Raw genomic sequence first — 16,974 nt, 5'->3', positions numbered from 1 at the left:
AATTCAGATGCAATTGAAGTTCAGTCTTTTAACCCCTTCATGACCTTGGGATTTTCCGTTTTTCCGTGTTCGTTTTTCACTCCCCTCCTTCCCAGAGCCATAACTTTTTTATTTTTCCGTCAATTTGGCCATGGGAGGGCTTATTTTTTGTGGGACGAGTTGTACTTTTGAAAGACACCATTGGTTTTAGCATGTCGTGTACTAGAAAACAGGAAAAAAATTCCAAGTGCGGTGAAATTGCAAAAAAAGTGCAGTCCCACACTTGTTTTTCGTTTGGATTTTTTGCTAGGTTCACTAAATGCTAAAACTGACCTGCCATTATAATTCTCCAGGTCACTACGAGTTCATAGACACCTAACATGACTAGGTTATTTTTTACCTAAGTGGTGAAAAAAAATTCCAAACTTTGCTAAAAAAAAAAAAAAAAATGCAATGTCGCGGCGACCAAAAAAAGTAATTCTTGTGTTTCAAATTTTTTTCTCTCTATGCTGTTTAGCGATCAGGTTAATGCTTTTTTTTTTTTTGATAGATCGGGCGATTCTGAACACGGCAATACCAAATATGTGTAGGTTTGATTTTTTTTTTATTGATTTATTTTGATTGGGGCGAAAGGGGGGTGATTCAAACTTTTATATTTTTTTTATTTTTTTCACATTTTTTTTACTTTTGCCATGCTTCAATAGCCTCCATGGGAGGCTAGAAGCAGGCACAACGCGATCGGCTCTGCTACATAGCAGCGATCTGATGTTCGCTGCTATGCAGCAGAAATGTAGGTGTGCTGTGAGTGCTGACCACAGGGTGGCGCTCACAGGTACCGTGGATCAGTAACCATAGAGGTCTCAAGGACCTCTATGGTTACAATGTAGAAGCATCGCCGGCCTCCGATTATGTGACGGGGTCGGCGATGCGCTCATTTCCGGCCGCCCGGCCGGAAGTGCCGGTTAAATGCCGCGGGCGGATCGCGATTCTGCCCGCGCCTATTACGGGCACATGTCAGCTGTTCAAAACAGCTGACATGTCCCGGCTTTGATGCGGGCTCACCGCCGGATCCCGCATCAAATCGGGGCTTCTGACCTCGGACGCACTATCCCGTCCGAGGTCAGAAAGGGGTTAAGGGTATCCACATTAAAATTGGATGAAGGGTTTAGGAGTTTCAGCTCCTTAACATGTGCTACCCTGTTTTTAAAGGGACCTAAAGTAATTGGACAGATTCAATAATTGTAAATAAAATGTTCATTTCTAGTAATTGGTTGAAAACCCTTTGTTGGCCATGACTGCTTGAAGTCTTGAACTCATGGACATCACCAGACGCTGTGTTTCCTCCTTTTTGATGCTCTGCCAGGCCTTCACTGCGGTGGTTTTCAGTTGCTGTTTGTTTGTGGCCTTCCTGTCTGACGTTTAGTCGTTAACAAGTGAAATGCATGCTCAATTGGGTTGAGATCAGGTAACTGACTTGGCCATTCAAGAATATTCCACTTCTTTGCTTTAATAAACTCCTGGGTTGCTTTGGCTTTATGTTTTGGGTCATTGTCCATCTGTAGTATGAAACGATGACCAATCAGTTTTGCTGCATTTGGCTGGATCTGAGCACACAGTATGGCTCTGAATACCTCAGAATTAATTCGGCTGCTTCTGTCCTGTGTCACATCATCAATAAACACTAGTGACCCAGTGCCACTGGCAGCCATGCATGCCCAAGCCATCACACTGCCTCCGCCGTGTTTTACAGATGATGTGGTATGCTTTGGATCATGAGCTGTACCACGCCTTCGCCATACTTTTCTCTTTCCATTATTCTGGTAGAGGTTGATCTTGGTTTCATCTGTCCAAAGAATGTTCTTCCAGAACTGTGCTGGCTTTTTTAGATGTTTTTTAGCAAAGTCCAGTCTAGCCTTTTTATTCTTGATGCTTATGAGTGGCTTGCACCGTGCAGTGAACCCTCTGTATTTACTTTCATGCAGTCTTCTCTTTATAGTAGATTTGGATATTGATACGCCGACCTCCTGGAGAGCGTTGTTCACTTGGTTGGCTGTTGTGAAGGGGTTTCTCTTCACCATGGAGATTATTCTGCGATCATCCACCACTGTTGTCTTCCGTGGGCGCCCAGGTCTTTTTGCATTGATGAGTTCACCAGTGCTTTCTTTCTTTCTCAGGATGTACCAAACTGTAGATTTTGCCACTCCTAATATTGTAGCAATTTCTCGGATGGGTTTTTTCTGTTTTCGCAGCTTAAGGATGGCTTGTTTCACCTGCATGGAGCGCTCCTTTGACCGCATGTTTACTTCACAGCAAAATCTTCCAAATGCAAGCACCACACCTCAAATCAACTCCAGGCCTTTTATCTGCTTAATTGAGAATGACATAACGAAGGGATTGCCCACACCTGACCGGGATCCAAGAATCAGACGCCTCTCACTCTGCCAAACCAGGTCTCCACTTTACACTGATGAGGGGCAGTACCCCAAAACACAGTGTCTGCAAATTGAGATTCTGGTTTGGCTTTTATCCTAGGTCATGTGACAAGGCTCGTTAAAGGGTCGACATTGACTGTTAGGATTGCTACTTCCAATAGGTGTCACTGGAGTTCTAGTCCTCTTCCCCTCTGAAGAGACAATTTGCACAGACTCACAATAAAACATACAAAATCGAAAACAAAATGGTTTTTACTGGGAAATATGTTAAGGATATCCTTTCCAGGATAATGACTTGTATATAAGGCAAAATAAATAACCAAAAACAAAAATTCTCTTTCACCACTTGGGCTATGTTCACACGTAGAGTTTTTGATGCGTTTTTCAACTTTAGCATTGCTTTCAACCAAGACAAATGAATTCACTGAGAAATATAATTTTACAACCTTATCTGGCCATGTGGTGTGTGACACATCATCAGACACATCCTGTATCATTTATGAAGGAGAGACTCTGAAAGTCACAAAGCCTATTTTTATAGGGCCTTCAAGTGGCCTTTACTATTTTTAAATGGCTAGCAGTCAGCCCTCACTATTCTTACGCTAGTTTCACACTAGCATTCGGCAGGTCTGTGGTTGAAATGCCTCCTTCATACCCTATCTTTAACATTGGGTACGCAGGCCATGCGGATGTATGCCGATACCTTCGCATGCGTCGTCTTGACACATCATCTGTCATAAGCTCTCTGATCTGAGGACGAACAAATACCCCTTCCCTCAGTTTTGCTAGTGAAATGCTGGAGAATTTCTGTGAAATGTACTGGAACCCTTGTGAATTTGTCTTTGTCATGGCTTTCAATTTTTTAATCAATCCCAACTTTATATGTAGTGGAGGAAGAAAGATTTTTGTTGAAGCAACTAAAGGATTATGCTGAACATTGTCTCTACCTGGAGCATAGATGTTTCTCTGTCCCCAATCCAGGGCCGTATTTAGGGTTTCTGCTGCCCTAGGCACTTTTAGTGCTGCCCCCCCCCACCCCTTTGGTGAGTATGACACTATCGGCAGTGACTTTAGCAAGAATCGCTGATGTGAAAGTCGCCTTTTGCAGCAAATCCGGCAGTTTTTCTGCATGTGCCGCGTAACGGATCACTTACGGCAACACTGCGTTCGGCCTCATTCATTCCCTATGGGATTTGCGGCACTTTTGATCTGGCAAATGTGGTACCATACCTCCCAACTTTTGAAGAAGGGAAGGAGACAAAGTGTGCGGCGCGCATAGCGCGCCACGGCAAATTTTAGGCCACGCCTCTGACCACACCCATTTCACAACTAGTCACACCCATATCCACGTCCCAACCACAGCCATTTAGCACTGCTGATCACACTGTTTTATATACAATAATTATAAACGAAACAATATGGCCCCAGTGCTCCATACTGTATAACGGCCACACATGATGCTCCATATTGTATAACGGCCACACATGATGCTCCATACTGTATAACGGCCACACATGATGCTCCATACTGTATAACGGCCACACATGATGCTCCATACTGTATAACGGCCACACATGATGCTCCATACTGTATAACGGCCACACATGATGCTCCATACTGTATAACGGCCACACATGATGCTCCATACTGTATAACGGCCACACATGATGCTCCATACTGTATAACAGCCACACATGATGCTCCATACTGTATAACGGCCACACATGATACTCCATACTGTATAACGGCCACACATAATGCTCCATACTGTATAACGGCCACACATGATGCTCCATACTGTATAACGGCCACACATGATGCTCCATATTGTATGATGCTCAATACTGTACAATGGCCACACATGATGCTCAATACTGTATAATGGCCACACAGTTCTCCATGATACTGTATAATGACCCCCCCTCCTGTATGCATGGCTCATATTCCCCCCCTATATGCATGGCTCACACTCCCCCCCCGTATGCATGGCTCATATTCACCCCCCCGTATACATGGCTCATTTTCACCCCCCCCGTATACATGCTCATATACACCCCCCCTGTATGCATGGCTCATATACACCCCCCCCTGTATGCATGGCTCATATACACCCCCCCCTGTATGCATGGCTCATATTCACCCCCCCCCGTATGCATGGCTCATATTCACCCCCCCCGTATACATGGCTCATATTCACCCCCCCTGTATGCATGGCTCATATACACCCGCCCCTGTATGCATGGCTCATATACACCCCCCCCTGTATGCATGGCTCATATACACACACCCCTGTATGCATGGCTCATATACACACCCCCCCTGTATGCATGGCTCATATTCACCCCCCTCCCCCCCTGTATGCATGGCTCATATTCACCCCCCCCCCTGTATGCATGGTTCATATTCACCCCCCCCTGTATGCATGGCTCATATTCATTCCCATCCCCCCTATGCATGGCTCATATTCACCCCCCCCCCCCCCCGTATGCATGGCTCATCTCCCCCTCCCTCCCTGTATGCATGCATGCATGCATGGTGGCATTGGTGGCTCTGGCTTATCTCCCATCCCCCTGTATGTGTGGCTCATCTCCCATCCCCCCCTGTATGTGTGGCTCATCTCCCATCCCCCCTGTATGTGTGGCTCATCTCCCATCCCCCCCTGTATGTGTGGCTCATCTCCCATCCCCCCCCTGTATGTATGCATGCATGCATGGTGGCATTGGTGGCTCTGGCTCGTCATCTCCCATCCCCCCCTGTATGTGTGGCTCATCTCCCATCCCCCCCTGTATGTGTGGCTCATCTCCCATCCCCCCTGTATGTGTGGCTCATCTCCCATCCCCCTGTATGTGTGGCTCATCTCCCATCCCCCCCTGTATGTGTGGCTCATCTCCCATCCCCCCCTGTATGCATGCATGCATGGTGGCATTGGTGGCTCTGGCTCGTCATCTCCCATCCCCCCCTGTATGTGTGGCTCATCTCCCATCCCCCCCTGTATGTGTGGCTCATCTCCCATCCCCCCCTGTATGTGTGGCTCATCTCCCATCCCCCCCTGTATGTGTGGCTCATCTCCCATCCCCCCCTGTATGTGTGGCTCATCTCCCATCCCCCCCCTGTATGCATGCATGCATGCATGGTGGCATTGGTGGCTCTGGCTCGTCATCTCCCATCCCCCCCTGTATGTGTGGCTCATTTTCCCATCCCCCCCTGTATGTGTGGCTCATCCCCCATCCCCCCCCTGTATGTGTGGCTCATCTCCCATCCCCCCCTGTATGTGTGGCTCATCTCCCATCCCCCCCTGTATGTGTGGCTCATCTCCCATCCCCCCTGTATGCATGCATGCATGGTGGCATTGGTGGCTCTGGCTCGTCATCTCCCATCCCCCCCTGTATGTGTGGCTCATCTCCCATCCCCCCCTGTATGTGTGGCTCATCTCCCATCCCCCCCTGTATGTGTGGCTCATCTCCCATCCCCCCCTGTATGTGTGGCTCATCTCCCTTCCCCCCCTGTATGTGTGGCTCATCTCCCATCCCCCCCTGTATGTGTGGCTCATCTCCCATCCCCCCCTGTATGCATGCATGCATGGTGGCATTGGTGGCTCTGGCTCGTCATCTCCCATCCCCCCCTGTATGTGTGGCTCATCTCCCATCCCCCCCTGTATGTGTGGCTCATCTCCCATCCCCCCCGTATGTGTGGCTCATCTCCCATCACCCCCTGTATGTGTGGCTCATCTCCCATCCCCCCCTGTATGTGTGGCTCATCTCCCATCCCCCCCTGTATGTGTGGCTCATCTCCCATCCCCCCCTGTATGCATGCATGCATGGTGGCATTGGTGGCTCTGGCTCGTCATCTCCCATCCCCCCTGTATGTGTGGCTCATCTCCCATCCCCCCCTGTATGTGTGGCTCATCTCCCATCCCCCCCTGTATGTGTGGCTCATCTCCCATCCCCCCCTGTATGTGTGGCTCATCTCCCATCCCCCCCTGTATGTGTGGCTCATCTCCCATCCCCCCCTGTATGTGTGGCTCATCTCCCATCCCCCCCTGTATGTGTGGCTCATCTCCCATTCCCCCCTGTATGCATGCATGCATGGTGGCATTGGTGGCTCTGGCTCGTCATCTCCCATCCCCCGCTGTATGTGTGGCTCATCTCCCATCCCCCCCTGTATGTGTGGCTCATCTCCCATCCCCCCCCTGTATGTGTGGCTCATCTCCCATCCCCCCTGTATGTGTGGCTCATCTCCCATCCCCCCTGTATGTGTGGCTCATCTCCCATCCCCCCCTGTATGTGTGGCTCATCTCCCATCCCGCCCTGTATGCATGCATGCATGGTGGCATTGGTGGCTCTGGCTCGTCATCTCCCATCCCCCCCTGTATGTGTGGCTCATCTCCCATCCCCCCCTGTATGTGTGGCTCATCTCCCATCCCCCCCTGTATGTGTGGCTCATCTCCCATCCCCCCCTGTATGTGTGGCTCCTCTCCCATCCCCCCCTGTATGTGTGGCTCATCTCCCATCCCCCCCTGTATGTGTGGCTCATCTCCCATCCCCCCCTGTATGCATGCATGCATGGTGGCATTGGTGGCTCTGGCTCGTCATCTCCCATCCCCCATGCATGGCTCATCGGCAGCCTGCCCCGCCACTCCCCATCTATCTTGTGGCTGCCGCCTGCTGGGCTCCCAGATCCTCCTCCTTCATCCTCCCCGGCTCCCCCCGTCCCTGCCTGTCATCATACTCACCTGGCTGTGTCACCTCACGGCGCGCAGAAGAACGGGATCCTCCACCTCTGTGCTGTGTCCCGGCGCAGCACCCTCGTCGTCCTGTATGAGCGGTCAGGTGGTACCGCTGATTTAAGGTCATGACCTTAATCAGCGGTACCATGTGACCGCTCACACAGCGAGGGTGCAGTCACTGAGAGCAGACCAGGCGTCGCTGGAGCAGGTGAGGTGAGTATGCATCAATCATAGTGTGTATGGGCAAGGAGGCAGCGGCGGGGGGGCGGCGGTGGCGGCGAGGGGGGAGGGGCTTAAGCCTTTAAGTGACCCCGGCCGGACCGGACTTTGCATAAAAAAAAAAAAAAAAAAAAAAAGCACACACACCTGCTCAGGTGCCGCCCCCCCGCATGGCCCCGCCCTAGGCACGTGCCCTCAAGTGCCTAGTGGCAAATACGGCCCTGCCCCAATCACAACGAACATAATGCTCTACTGTATTTCTACTGTCCCATAAACACAAGAAACAACAATATTTTGTGAAACCTCCTTGCATTCCCATTAGCAGACCAAACATTTTCAAATCTCCACAGATATTCCATTGATGATGCTTATATTGTATAGCATCCAAAACAACTGACAGATTTTCACAACTTTACTTTAGATGACATGAGTGAGCAATAGGGGTTGATGGTTTCATATTTCCATTGTGAAGCAACACTGCTTTCAATTTTCTATGGATAAGTCAGTAAACAATTGTCCATCTGCATCAAAATACTCTTGATTTAGTTCTTCAAAGAGGCCATTCACATTGTTACAGTACACCATTGGTCTATCAACTGTAAAAAATTGTGTATAAGTGTTACTTCTGTCTCAGTAATAGCACACTTTGACATCATCATGAAGAAAAACGTAATAGCAACTGTATTTCCAGTAGATGGATAATCAGGATTCTATACAAAATCAGATATAATATAATACGTAGTATACCGAAATCCTGTTGCTAAAAGAAAGAAAAGTGACAGACCACTTGGAACTTAGTTGTGACGCCCGGGAGACCGAGGTACCCAGCACCAGATCAAAGAAGTCCGTCTCTTGAGGGGGATGTCACTAGTGGCTTGACCCGGTGCTGTGGCCTCAGGCGATGCACAGTGCATCAAATCCAAGGAATAAATTTAAAGTGCTTGTGCTGTAAATATAAAATGCTCAAGGTAATGCCAAAAAATATGTGCCAAAATATATAAACAAAGAGGAATCACGCCATACGACCCCTGATGAAGGAATCTCCGAAACGCGCGTCGGGGTGCTCTGTACTTGGCTACGCAGGACTGACAGGTATATATATTATCTATCCCTGAATCCCTCTCTATCATCGGTGTGCATATGCAATCTTGAGTTGCATGTGAGGACACGTCTATGTATGGCGTGATTCCTCTTTGTTTTATATATTTTGGCACATTTAAATATCCAAATGGCCCTTGGCAGAAAAAAAGATTCCCCACCCTGGTCTAAGGCTTGGATAAATCATTTAAAGAGAACCTGTTATCAGGATGCTATACTCCAAAGCTTTGCCACGCATGTAAAGGTGGTTTAATGCTGAGTAAATCCTTACCTTTCTTATAAAATCAGTTTTGCTGTTTTAGAGAAATCCATAGCTGAAATTGTATGCTAATAAGTTGCAAGTGCAGTGGGGCGGGCCTTGCACCTACAGCTCTGCTGTTTCTCTGCCTTTTCCCCGCCCTCTGACTGACAGGTCACTGAAACATGTTTTTTGGCCGCCATGCATATCGACTTTTTGTATGACCAAACAACTCAATCTTGGTTTCATCAGTCCACAGGACCTTCTTCCAAAAAGAAATTGGCTTCTCCAAATGTGCTTTTGCATACCTCTGCCGACTCTGTATGTGGCGTGCTTGCAGAAATGGCTTATTTCGCATCAGTCTCCCATACAGCTTCTCCTTGTGCAAAGTGTGTTGTATAGTTGACCGATGCACAGTGACACCATCTGCAGCAAGTTGATGCTGCAGCTCTCTGGAGGTGATCTGAGGATTGTCCTTGACTGATCTCACCATTCTTCTTCTCTGCCTTTCTGATGTTTTTCTTGGCCTGCCACTTCTGGCCTTAGCAAGAACTGTATCTGTGTTCTTCCATTTCCTTACTATGTTCCTCACAGTGGAAATTGACAGGTTAAATATCTTGAGACAGCTTTTTGTATCCTTCCACTGAACAACTATGTTGAATAATCCTTGTTTTCAGATCATTTGACAGTTGTTTTGAGGAGCCCATGATGCCACTCTTCAGAGGAGATTCAAACAGGAGAACAACTTGCAAGTGGCCACTTTAAGTAGCTTTTCTCATGATTGCATACACCTGGCTATGAAGTTCAAAGCTCAATGAGGTTACAAAACCAAAAAAAGGGCTTTAGTAAGTCAGTAAAAAGTAGGTAGGAGTATTTAAAACGAGAAAATGATAAGGGTGCCCATACTTATGCACCTGTCAAATTTTGTTTGAATGCAGATTGCACATTTTCTGTTAGTATAATAAACCTCATTTCAAGGTAGAAACATTACTGTGTCCAACAGTTATTAGATATATGAAACTGAAATAGCTGTTGCAAAAAAAACCCCAGTTTTTATAAATCATTAAGCTTAAGATTAATAGGGGTGCCCAAACTTTTTCATATAACTGTATATGCATATATACATACCATTAGTTTGGGGTATGAAATCCTGAAGACTTTAAATAGCATTTGTTAAGTGCACTGCGCTGCGACAGGGCTTCTGATACAAAGTATCGAGAACTAATGTCATATTGTTTTCTTTTAGCTTGCACCTTGCGCATTCCAATAACAGATAAACTATGATTCATTTTATATGTAAATTATTTTCAGCGTTTATTCTGCTCATTCATTCAAACCTGTTTAACTCAATATACAATGGAAAATAGTCTGCCTTCAGATCTATGCATCATGCATCACTGGGTTTAATATTCTGTAGCTTGGCAAGAATTGACTCTGGAGTAAAAATCCTAATGAGTTTTTAGAAATGAGCAGTTCTGACACAGTACGAGAGTGGGGTGTATTTAGCATGCAGAGAAAATGTGACAAATTAATACTTTCCTTCTTATCATCTCATTCACAATATCCTGTGTTGCACAGCTGATTCCAGTACACCATTGTTAGCATGCTCATTTAGATTTTTTATATTAAGCCAAGAAAGACACAATTGTATCTATTCTGACTATCTGATCTCAACACTTTCTCACAATGTGGTCTCACATTGGCACTTTTGTTGCTACGACGGCACGATCCGTGACGTTCCAGCGATAGCCATACGATATCGCTGTGTCTGACACGCAGCAGCGATCAGGGACCCCGCTGAGAATCGTACGTCGTAGCAGATCGTTTGGAACTTTATTTTGTCGCTGGATCTCCCGCTGTCATCGCTGGATCGGTGTGTGTGACACCGATCCAGCAATGCGTTCGCTTGTAACCAGGGTGACGTCACCGCTGTGCTCTGCTTTCACTTTACGGCCGGCAGTCAGTCAGTGCGGGAAGCAGACGGCTAGGGACCTGACGGACACCGGAATGTGAGTATGTACGTTTTTTTTTTTTTACATTTACGATGGTAACCAGGGTATACATCGGGTTACTAAGCGCGGCCCTGCACTTAGTAACCCGATGTTTACCCTGGTTACCCGGGGACTTCGGCATCGTTGGTGGCTGGAGAGCCGTCTGTGTGACAGCTCCCCAGCGATCACACAACGATTTACCAACGATCACGGCCAGGTCGTATCGCTGGTCGTGATCGTTGGTAAATCGTTTTGTGTAACGGTACCCTTACTATCTGTTTATTTGACTTATTTTACCACTGCTTCACAAATTAATAATGACACTGAAATAGCTTAACCCCTTAACGACCGCCGATACGCCTTTTAACGGCGGCCGCTAAGGGTACTTAATCCACAGCGCCGTTAATTAACGGCGCTGTGGAAAAAGTGAATAGCGCCCCCCAGAGTTGGATTTTCTCTGGGGTCTCGGTTGCCGAGGGTAGCCGAGACCCCAGAGAACATGATTCGGGGGGTTTTTACCGACCCCCGAGTTGCGATCGCCGGTAATTAACCGTTTACCGGCGGTCGCAACAAAAAAAAAAAAAAAGCGATTTGCCGTTTAATTTCTCTGTCCTCCGATGTGATCGCACATCGGAGGACAGAGAAATGTGGTCCCCGATGGCCCCCAATAGCCCCCCAATACTTACCTACCTCCCCCGGTGCTCCTCGCCCCATGGGCGCCGCCGTCTTTTTTCCGGGAAAAAATGGCGGGCGCACGCGCAGTGCGCCCGCCGCCCGGCACCCGGATGTTCTTTGGGGTCTCGGCTGCCGGGGGTAGCCGAGACCCCAAAGAACATGATCGGGGTCGGTTTGCACCGACCCCTGCTTTGCGATCGCCGGTAATTAACAGTTTACCGGCGACCGCAAAAAAAAAAAAAAAAAAAAAAGCGATCAGTTATTTCTCTGTCCTCTGATGTGATCGCACATCAGAGGACAGAGAAATAGGGGGATTCGGGGACCCTATCATACTCACCCGGGGTCCCTGGGTCCTCTTCTGTCTTCTCCTGCCAGCCGGCTTTTTCATCATGGCGGGCGCATGCGCAGTGCGCCCGCTATCTGCTGCCATCTGCCGGCCGGCAGGAGAAGACAAGTTGGGGCTAAAATTAGGGTTAGGGTTAGGGTTAGGGTTAGGGTTAGAGTTAGGGTTAGAGTTAGGGTTAGGGTTAGGGTTAGAGTTAGGGTTAGGGTTAGGGTTAGGGTTAGAGTTAGGGTTAGGGTTAGGGTTAGGGTTAGAGTTAGGGTTAGGGTTAGAGTTAGGGTTAGAGTTAGGGTTAGGGTTGGGGCTAAATTTAGGGTTAGGGTTAGGGCTAGGGTTAGGGTTAGGCTACTTTCACACTAGCGTTTTTTGGCTTCCGTCGCAATGCGTCGTTGGAGAAAAAACGCATCCTGCAAAAGTGCTTGCAGGATGCGTTTTTTCTCCAATGGCTTGCATTAGCGACGCATTGCGACGGATTGCCACATGTCGCATCCGTCGTGCGACGGATGCGTCGTGCTTCGGTGGACCGTCGACACAAAAAAAACTACATGTAACTTTTTTGTGCGACGTGTCCGCCATTTCCGACCGCGCATGCGTGGCCGGAACTCCGCCCCCGCCTCCCCGCACCTCACAATGGGGCAGCGGATGCGTTGAAAAAACAGCATCCGCTGCACCCGTTGTGCGGCGCTTACAACGCTAGCGTCGGTACGTCGGCCCGACACACTGCGATGGGCCGAGTACGACGCTAGTGTGAAAGTAGCCTTAGGCTTCTTTCACACTTGCGTCGGTACGGGGCGGTCGCAATGCGTCGGCCCGATGTACCGACGCACGTTGTGAAAATTGTGCACAACGTGGGCAGCGGATGCAGTTTTTCAACGCATCCGCTGCCCAGTCTATGTCCTGGGGAGGAGGGGGCAGAGTTACGGCCACGCATCCGCGGAAATGGCGGACGCGACGTACAAAAAAAGGGTTACATTGAACTTTTTTTGTGACGACGGGGGCTAAAGTTATGGTTAGGGTTGGGGCTAAAGTTAGGGTTAGAGTTGGGATTAGGGTTAGGGTTTGGATTAGGGTTGGGATTAGTGTTACGTTTGGGATTAGGGTTGGGATTAGGGTTAGGGTTGGGATTAGGGTTAGGGGTGTGTTGGATTTAGGGTTTTGATTAGGGTTATGGTTAGGGTTGAGATTAGGGCTGTTTTGGGGTTAGGGTTGTGATTATCGTTAGGGTTGTGATTAGGATTATGGATCGGGTTGAGATTAGGGTTAGGGCTGTGTTGGGGTTAGGGTTGGAGTTAGAATTGGGGGGTTTCCACTGTTTAGGTACATCAGGGGGTCTCCAAACACGACAGCCAATTTTGCGCTAAAAAAGTCAAATGGTACTCCCTCCCTTCTGAGCTCTGCCGTGCGCCCAAACAGTGGTTTACCCCCACATATGGGGCATCAGCGTACTCGGGATAAATTGGACAACAACTTTTGGGGTCCAATTTCTCCTGTTACCCTTGTGAAAATAAAAACTTGGGGGCTAAAAATCTTTTTTGTTGGAAAAAAATATATTTTTTTATTTTCACTACTCTGCATTATAAATTTCTGTGAAGCACTTGAGCTTTCAAAGTTCTCACCACATATCTAGATAAGTTCCTTAGGGGGTCTAGTTTCCAAAATTTGGTCACTTGTGGGGGTTTCTACTGTTTAGGTACATTAGGGGTCTGCAAACGCAACATAACGCCCGCAGACAATTCTATCAAAGTCTGCATTCCAAAATGGCGCTCCTTCCCTTCCGAGCTCTGCCGTGCGCCCAAACAGTGGTTTACCCCCACATATGGGGTACCAGCATACTCAGGACAAATTGGACAACAACTTTTGGGGTCCAATTTCTCTTGTTACCCTTGTGAAAATAAAAATTTGGGGGCTAAAAAAATCTTTTTTGTGGGAAAAAAAATATTTTTTATTTTCACTACTCTGCATTATAAACTTCTGTGAAGCACTTGGGCATTCAAAGTTCTCACCACATATCTAGATAAGTTCCTTGGGGGGGTCTATTTTCCAAAATGGGGTCACTTGTTGGGGGTTTCTACTGTTTAGGTACATTAGGGGTCTGCAAAGGCAACATAACGCCCGCAGACAATTCTATCAAAGTCTGCATTCCAAAATGGCACTCCTTCCCTTCCGAGCTCTGCCGTGCGCCCAAACAGTGGTTTACCCCCACATATGGGGTACCAGCATACTCAGGACAAATTGGACAACAACTTTTGGGGTCCAATTTCTCTTGTTACCCTTGTGAAAATAAAAATTTGGGGGCTAAAAAAATCTTTTTTGTGGGAAAAAAAATATTTTTTATTTTCACTACTCTGCATTATAAACTTCTGTGAAGCACTTGGGCATTCAAAGTTCTCACCACATATCTAGATAAGTTCCTTGGGGGGTCTATTTTCCAAAATGGGGTCACTTGTTGGGGGTTTCTACTGTTTAGGTACATTAGGGGTCTGCAAAGGCAACATAACGCCCGCAGACAATTCTATCAAAGTCTGCATTCCAAAATGGCACTCCTTCCCTTCCGAGCTCTGCCGTGCGCCCAAACAGTGGTTTACCCCCATATATGGGGTACCAGCATACTCAGGACAAATTGGACAACAACTTTTGGGGTCCAATTTCTCTTGTTACCCTTGTGAAAATAAAAACTTGGGGGCTAAAAAATCTTTATTGTTAAAAAATATATATTTTTTATTTTCACGACTCTGCATTATAAACTTCTGTGATGCACTTGGGCATTCAAAGTTCTCACTACACATCTAGATAAGTTCCATGGGGGGTCTAGTTTCCAAAATGGGGTCACTTTTGGGGGGTTTCTGCTGTTTAGGCACATCAGGGGCTCTCCAAACGCGACATGGCGTCCGATCTCAATTCCAGTCAATTTTGCATTGAAAAGTCAAATGGCGCTCCTTTGCTTCCGAGCTCAGCCATGCGCCCAAACAGTGGTTTACCCCCACATATGGGGTGTCGGCGTACTCAAGACAAATTGTACAACAGCTTCTGGGGTCCATTTTCTCCTGATACCCTTGGTAAAATAAAAATTTGGAGGCAAAAAGATCATTTTTGTAGAAAAAATGCGATTTTTTTATTTTCACGGCTCTACGTTATAAACTTCTGTGAAGCACCTGGGGGTTTAAAGTGCTCACCACACATCTAGATAAGTTCCTTAAGGGGTCTAGTTTCCAAAATGGTGTCATATGTGGGGGGTCTCTACTGTTTAGGCACATCAGCGGCTCTCCAAACGTGACATGGCGTCCGATCTCAATTCCAGCCAATTCTACATTGAAAAAGTAAAATGACACTCCTTCTCTTCCAAGCTCTGCGGTGCGCTTAAACAGTGGTTTACCCCCATATATGGGGTATCGACGTACTCAGGAGAAATTGCACAACAACTTTTGTGGTCTAATTTCTCCTGTTACCCTTGTGAAAATAAAAATTTGGGGGCAAAAAGATCATTTTTGTAGAAAAAATGAGATTTTTTATTTTCACGGCTCTACGTTATAAACTTCTGTGAAGCACTTGGGGGTTCAAAGTGCTCACCACACATCTAGATAAGTTCCTTAAGGGGTCTAGTTTCCAAAATGGTATCACTTGTGGGGGGTTTCCACTGTTTAGGCACATCAGGGACTCTCCAAACGCGACATGGCATCCGATCTCAATTCCAGCCAATTCTGCATTGAAAAAGTCAAACGGTGCTCCTTCACTTCCAAGCTCTGCGGTGCGCCCAAACAGTGGTTTACCTCCACATATGGGGTATCGACGTACTCAGGAGAAATTGCACAACAACTTTTGTGGTCTAATTTCTCCTGTTACCCTTGTGAAAATAAGAATTTGTGGGCGAAAAAATCATTTTTGTGAAAACAAATGCGATTTTTTATTTTCACGGCTCTACGTTATAAACTTCTGTGAAGCACTTGGGGGTTCAAAGTGCTCACCACACATCTAGATAAGTTCCTTGGGGGGTCTAGTTTCCAAAATGGTGTCACTTGTGGGGGGTTTCCACTGTTTAGGCACATTAGGGGCTCTCCAAACGCGACATGGCGTCCGATCTCAATTCCAGCCAATTCTGCATTGAAACAGTCAAACGGTGCTCCTTCACTTCCAAGCTCTGCGGTGCGCCTAAACAGTGGTTTACCTCCACATATGGGGTATCGGCGTACTCAGGAAAAATTGCACAACAAAATTTGTGGTTAAATTTCTGTTTTTACACTTGTGAAAATTAAAAAAAATGGTTCTGAAGTAAAATGTTTGCAAAAAAAAGTAAAATGTTCATTTTTTTCTTCCACATTGTTTTAGTTCCTGTGAAGTACGTAAAGGGTTAATAAACTTCTTGAATGTGGTTTTGAGCAGCTTGAGGGGTGCAGTTTTTAGAATGGTGTCACACTTGGTTATTTTCTATCATATAGACCCCTCAAAATCACTTCAAAGGTGATGTGGTCCCTAAAAAAAACATGGTGTTGTAAAAATGAGAAATTGCTGGTCAACTTTTAACCCTTATAACTCCCTAACAAAAAAAAAAAATTGATTCCAAAATTGTGCTGATGTAAAGTAGACATGTGAGAAATGTTATTTATTAACTATTTTTTGTGACATATCTCTCTGATTTAAGGGCATAAAAATACAAATTTTGAAAATTGCAAAATTTTAAAAATTTTCGCCATATTTCCATTTTTTTCATAAATAATCGCAAGTAATATCGAAGAAATGTTACCACTAACTTGAAGTACAACATGTCACGAAAAAACAATCTCAGAATCAGCGGGATCCGATAAAGCGTTCCAGAGTTATAACCTCATAAAGTGACACTGGTCAGAATTGTAAAAATTGGCTCGGTCATTAAGTACCAAATTGGCTCTGTCACTAAGGGGTTAAAGATAAATAAGTAAAAATGTAATAAATTAAACATTCATTTAGGACTGAACTGTAAAGCAAATGAAAAAAAATGAACTAAAGTTAATGATCGCGCGGTTTCCCTTCTCCCGCAAGATTCTTTGATTACTTGCCGCTTACATCCTGCCACTTTATACATCAAAGGCAATTTATGTACATGGAAAACATCATCCAACTGCTCTAACCAACTCAGAAACACTGTCACATCTATATTTTAAGAAATATAATTGGGGGGGGGGGGGAATACTGTAGCTCTGTGAGACAATCCAAGACTTTCCACATTTGGGCATTTTGACCACAGGAATATGCAGCTTTACCACATGGAAAAATGCAAGTCCTTATTTACAACTATGAAG

The 16,974-nt window shown here is 46.4% G+C and overlaps 1 protein-coding gene across 1 annotated transcript in view; it reads left to right on the top strand.

Annotated features, from left to right (window-relative positions):
* Nucleotides 1-16,974, top strand: part of LOC143804006 (extracellular calcium-sensing receptor-like) — a 67,494-nt gene that overhangs the window by 35,411 nt on the left and 15,109 nt on the right. The window lies entirely within an intron of this gene.

Source organism: Ranitomeya variabilis, chromosome 2 (assembly GCF_051348905.1).
Source record: "Ranitomeya variabilis isolate aRanVar5 chromosome 2, aRanVar5.hap1, whole genome shotgun sequence".
NCBI classification, from domain to species: Eukaryota; Metazoa; Chordata; class Amphibia; order Anura; family Dendrobatidae; genus Ranitomeya; species Ranitomeya variabilis.
This window is presented reverse-complemented; position numbering and strand designations above follow the sequence as displayed.